The sequence below is a fragment of the Branchiostoma belcheri genome, unplaced genomic scaffold, assembly GCF_001625305.1.
Source record: "Branchiostoma belcheri isolate BF01 breed outbred unplaced genomic scaffold, Haploidv18h27 scaffold145, whole genome shotgun sequence".
NCBI lineage: Eukaryota > Metazoa > Chordata > Leptocardii > Amphioxiformes > Branchiostomatidae > Branchiostoma > Branchiostoma belcheri.
In genome coordinates this window covers 567920-574342 of record NW_017802880.1, presented here as the reverse complement: position 1 = coordinate 574342, position 6423 = coordinate 567920, and positions in this window count along the sequence as shown.

The window sequence follows — 6423 nt, the reverse complement described above, 5'->3', positions numbered from 1 at the left end:
TCCTTAATTTATCCTCAATATTAGGCAAACTTAGCGTATTTAAACGCACTTTTTGATAGAATGGTAGCTTTGCGGCATGATTGTAGGTTCCATATAAAATAACTTCGTTCTAATGTTTTTAGGAAACAAAGAGAAGTCTGATTTCAAATGACACGAAAACAGATACCTGCAATAAAGACGAAATAACTGACAAAACTAACAAAAATACATGTATAACATCTGTTTAAAAACGCACCTATGTCACAGTACTAGAACACTATGTTTAATAATAGCTGTTTCTCTATTATAGCTAATGACCCAGGAATTAACAACAAAGAAAATGTAGAATTTTTGAAGAAATAAAGAAGAAGAACAAATATCATTTTGTACCGTTTGTTGATTATTCAAGATATTATGTCAGATAATCTCGCCAATATATTAAAGAAATCATTGTAATGTCCAATCGTCTGGCATATCAAACACGTTAACTTTTGTTTTTGAACAATAGATCACATGAATTACATGTGATCTGTAAAAGGGTAACAAGCATAGAATATAAACAAATCTGACACTAAACTCGAAGATTGTTAAAAACTTTGTTAACTTGTTAACAAGACGAACACAGTTACTAATCTTAATTGGTTTGCAATTATCTTTCTGAACTCCGAGAAGGTTTTTTTAATTACTAATGTTGATATGCCGCCTGGCGATGTGTCGGTGAAATGCAGGTTTGCTGGCTACTGAGACACCGCAAGTAGGACAGTGCTTGGTGGTGCCGAGGTTCGACTGGAGGTGATACAAGGTGGCAGAAGACTGGAGTATACAGTCTAAAATTCGGATGCGTCCGATTTCTTGTGTTGGATATTACAGTTTAAACTTGCTTCATAATGTACAATATTTGTATATAGGGGGTCATCCTGGTAATTATTTTGCGCTTTCGTCATAACGACATAAAAATTGTAGATATGATAATTTTTTACTAGTTCACCATTCTCTAAAAATTTGGTGGTCATACGACATACCGTTCAAGGGACATCCTAGAGGACACTGCTTGGCTAATCAAATATCACCATGCTACTAAACGATGTGTTTTCAAATAACTAGCCCTGTGATCGTCATTGAAGAAATTCCCGACTCGAGTTGAGGTAAAGATGCTGTCCTATTATATAGATCGAGTACCTCGAAGGTCTCATCACATATTCAAGTAGAATTCGTTGGACACTCGGTGTCATTGTACTTTTTTGCACGAGTTATCAAAGACGACATCTACATCCGGGCAACTCCCCCCTTTCCCAACCAAGACGGGGGCCAAACTTTCTGCACCTACGTTCCACTGCTCACCGAGTCAGAGTAGATACGTCACTTGCATCGATATCGGGTTAAACGTAATGTTGAAATGTAAACTGGGGTGAATATATTGTAAAACGTAAAGAAATACAATGCAGCATTTTGCAGTTTGTATATATTTAAAGATGAACAATTTTTGTATGCTTTCGGATCCTAGTGGTTAAGCATGTCCTTGGTGGCGATTGCTATCCACCTACGCAGCCCCGTCTTTCTTTTCGTAAATCCCATAACACAATAACTTACCTTTCACTAAGCTGTTATGAAACGTATGTTGTTGTTTTTTGTAGAACAATGCCAACCGCCCTTTCAGTAGCCTACAAAGCAGACTTAACCCTATCTAGACCGGGGGGGGGGGNGGGGGGCCGAAAGACCCCCCCCCCGGTCAAATCTTGCTCAAAAAAGCCCGGTCTAGAAAGGGTTAAGTTAGGAAATAGCGTGCTTTATCGGTTGTGTAGCCCTGTCCTTGGTGCTGATTGTTATCATTTAACACACCACCTACGCAGTTTCATTTTAAAGCTCCCTGTCTTTCTTTTCGTAAATCTCAAAACCCTCAAAGTTACCTTGGATTAAGCTGTTATCAAACGTATGTTATCTTGTAGATCAACGCCAACCCCCCTTTCAGCAGCCTACAAAGCAGACTTATGGACTGCCGTTTTTCATTCATGGGGAGATGTTTGGACAAACTATGGTAATAAAATAAAGTATTTTACAATTTATATACATTTTAAGATCCACAAATGATAGCTGTAAACTTACGTATCCTAACAATTACACAGTAAAAGACTAGTATTTATTCCCTTTTGAATTCGTAATAATTATCTCAAATCGTGATCACGGGGCTTAGAAAACACAATTTTTTTTTCCAAATTATGCTCCCATCTAATGACAATTGAGAAAAAAACACTCGCATCATCCCTTATAACAAGAATAATATGCACAGTTCGGCTAATGCTTAAGATAGCAGTCTCTCCGTACAAGTGTCTATGACTCGGAATGGTAGAACATGAAATACCGTGTTTTATCGGTTGTGTAGCCCTGTCCCTGGTGCTGATTGCTATCTAATAACACACCGCCTACGCAGTTTTATTTTAAAGCTCCCTGCCTTTCTATTCGTAAATCCCAAAACGCTATAAGTTACCTTTGACTAAGCTGTTATCAAACGTATGTTCTTGTTTTTTGTAGATCAATGCCAACAGCCTTTTGGGTAGCCTTACGATAGGAAATAGCGTGCTTTATCGGCTGTGTAGCCCTGTCCTTGGTGCTGATTGCTATCCTTCAACACACCACCTACGCAGTTTCATTTTAAAAGTCCCTGTCTTTCTTTTTGTAAATCCCAGAACGCTATAAGTTACCTTTGACTAAGTTGTTTTCAAATGTATGTTTTCTTGTAGATCAATGCCAGCAGCCCTTTCGTTAGCCTACAAATCAGACTTACGTTAGGAAATAGCATGCTTTATCGGTTGTGTAGCCCTGCTCTTGGTGCTGATTGTTATCCTTCAATACAGCACCTACGCAGTTTTATTTTAAAGCTCCCTGTCTTTCTTTTCGTAAATCTCAAAACGCTCAAAGTTACCTTAGACTAAGCTGTTATCAAACATAGTTTTCTTTTGTAAAAAAATTCAAACAGCCCTTTTGGTAGCCTACAAAGCAGACTCACGGACTGCTCTTTCTTTCATGGGGAGCTGTTTTGTTTTCTGACTGTAAAGTTATTGTATACCAATTCTGATTGTTCGTCGTAGACAATCTTTCTGGCTTAATGTTAATCTCTCTATAAGCCATCTTCAATGCTCCAACGGAAATGAAACGATGATAATGTGCTAGTAAAAACGTCAGCTTCGCTGTTCTAATACATGTAAGTAGTATTTTAAATCTTTGATTCTTGTCTTTTACGTCTTTCATCTAGGTCTTCTAAAAGATCGGCAAAATAAATATTTTACAGGCGGAAGACAAATTTCCTCTCCACAGGACACTGTGTGCATTTAGTGAACAGAGAGCAGATTGGTCACATCGCAGCGACTCCCCCTGCCTCTACTGCCGAAACAAGAGATGGAGCCGAACAAAAGAATTTCGCCCTGGTTTTCCGTAATTCTCGGAATCGTTTGCCTCATCGCATACGGTATGTCAGCTTTTTTTTCATCCGTAAATATTTTCAGTTTCTGTCTCTTTCCCTCTTTATCAATCTCTCTTTCAAGAGAGAGGATAGATAGATACGTATGTGTGTGTGTGTGTGTGTGTGTGTGTGTGTGTGTTTGTGTGTGTGCGTGCGCGTGTGTGTATGTGTGTGTGTGTGTGCGTGTGTGTGTGTGCGTGCATGTGCGTGTGTGTGTGAATCATAAATGAACGTAAAATAGCCAAAAATATCAATACGTATTTATTTACTCATTTGATATGCTTGCATAAATGTGGTATTGGTCGGCATTAGTGTTTGGCGTTGATATTCGAGTTAGCTTCAAGTTGTTAATGTAAGGCCACACCGATTTAATTTTATGGATGACATCCTCTGAATACCCCAAAACCAGTGCGGGTGAATAAAAAAACCGTCCAAAAATTAAAAAAAATGCTACTAAACGACAGAAATACAAAGCTGGTATTGTGAATTCGCGGCAGTACTTTGTGACGTATACGACAAGCCGGCACATGCTGGCTTTTTGCGGAATTTATGAATCGGTACTGTACTTTTGTACTGAGTTCTTGAGTCGTGGAGCTTCGTATTCGATACCCTGTGTGCTCGGCTCCGTTTTGTCGCTAACTACCATGGACTACCCGGGCCTACAGCCAGGCCAGATCCTCGGTGGGCGTCGTCTTGTTTTAGGGCGACAGGCGAAAATCAATGCGAGCGTGATGTAATCCATAAAATTAAGTCGATGTGGCCTTAGGCTAACAACACTGGCTGCCACCGTACTTAGAATAACTCATCTGTTACCCAATACTATGTTAATCTATCTGAATTGTAACCGAAATTTCTGATTGTTTCTAATTGTTTATTGTCTGGCTATGAGGGCTAGCCCTTTATAATAGCCTCCGGCTACAGTTGGGCACACCGATTAAATTTTATGGGTGACATCCTCTGAAGACGCCAAAACCTGTGCGGGCGAATAAAAAAAAATACGGCCAAAAATGCTACTAAACCACAGAAATACAAAGCTGGTATTGTGAATTCGTCACAGGCGAAAATCAATGCGCGCGTGGATGTCATCCATAAAATAAAGTCGGTGTGGCCTTAGGCTAACAACACTGGCTGCCACCGTACTTAGAATAACTCATCTGTTACCCAATACTATGTTAATCTATCTGAATTGTAACCGAAATTTCTGATTGTTTCTAATTGTTTATTGTCTTGCTATGAGGGATAGCCCTTTATAATAGCCTCCGGCTACAGTTGGGCAGTCCTGGCTGTATATATGTTTATACAGTTTGATAATCAAATCAAATCAACCCCAGCTTAATTTTTAATATATTTGGATATGCATGGATTAACGTCCACCTAGATGGACTTTAAATGCTTTCCTGACAAAAAAACAACTTTTGTTTAGGTCAGAGTTTAAAAGACGAGTCATGTAAGACAAGACAGGTCGAGAGAACCCACATGTTCACATTTGTCGGCAACACCGCCCCATCACGTCAACACGCCCAGCAACCAGCGACTGATAAAACAGACCCCGGTAAGTCTTAGTCATTTCTGTCTTTGTAGATACCTATGTAAGTAAATATGCTTCCTTTTATCTTTTGATAATACATTTGTATTTTTCAGGAATGCCCTGTGACAACAAGTTACAAATTAAAACAAACAGACACATTAAACAATGCATTTAAACTATATAGATTAGATATAGAACATAAATAGATTCATGGAGCTAGCTCTTTATAAAAGCCTCCGGCTAGTCGGGCAGTCCTGGCTGTATATATGTTTATACATTTTAATCAATTAAATTAAATAAAATCAAACCGCATCTACTGTATCTAATGGAATACAGAGGTGGCGGGAAGACGGAATCTCCCTCCGTCACGGTTTAGAGAGGGTTGATGGGCCCTGATGTAAGCCCCTCACTTATAAGTATTCCTGCTCTGTATCCAAAATGCGCACCTTGTCAAGCATAATTAGGTGACCGGGAGACTCAATATGTATGTGTTGCGACACTTTCGGCGTACTGAAACTGTAGCACCTGTGTTTGTTGTTGTTGTTGTTTTATTCATTTATCCAAGAAATTCATATCGCCTAATGGCGTTTTTCAATGGTTCCTGGGGGAAAAACCATACAAAATCAATTGACAACACAATGAACTTAGAAATAACAAAGGTATCGAATAAAGTTACTCAATTACAAATTGATACAAAATCAATTTCAGAGTAACTTGAATAACATACATAATACATATGATCATACGACCAAAATAAGAGAAACAATATTGAAGCCATGCTATCATATAAGGTGTTTAGAAAATCTAGCCATGAGGGACCGTTTCGTTTATTCGCCTAGTAAATACGTCTCTGGACACCATCTTCTGATGTTTTATCCTCCACACTGAATGTGGTATATCCCCTGCACTCCTGTTCTTTCCATTAGGGGTCTTGTCTGTACGTGCCACTAAAAACTGTCTTAAAGTTCGGGTGGGTTCGTAACATTTTTGTACCATATGTATTTAAGATTATCCGTAGGGCTTCAGAAATGTTCTTGACATAAGGTAGGACCACCGGCCCTTTGACCCGTGGAAGGATTTGGGCTGGGGACATCCCAAAGATAGGGAGATTAAGAAGGAGCATGTCACTCAGGCCGTGTTAAACTGTGGTTACCTATGTGGGCAATGTTGTTAGGGTAATTGTAGTATGTATGAAGAGACGTATGCTTTGTCTACATAATAACGCTTTTCACTTTTTCACTAACGTGACAGTCGTTATGTTGGTTTAGCCTCTACCAGGCTTGAGGGCGCGACTGGAAATAGTAGAAATTGGCCAAATAGAGAGATAACACGCCGAGGGAGTTTAGCCATCCAGTTTACTGTTTGCCGGCCGAGGGGCTGTAAACTGGATGGCTAAACTCCCTCGGCGTGTTATCTCTATTTGGCCAATTTCTACTATTTCCAGCCGCGCCCTCAAGCC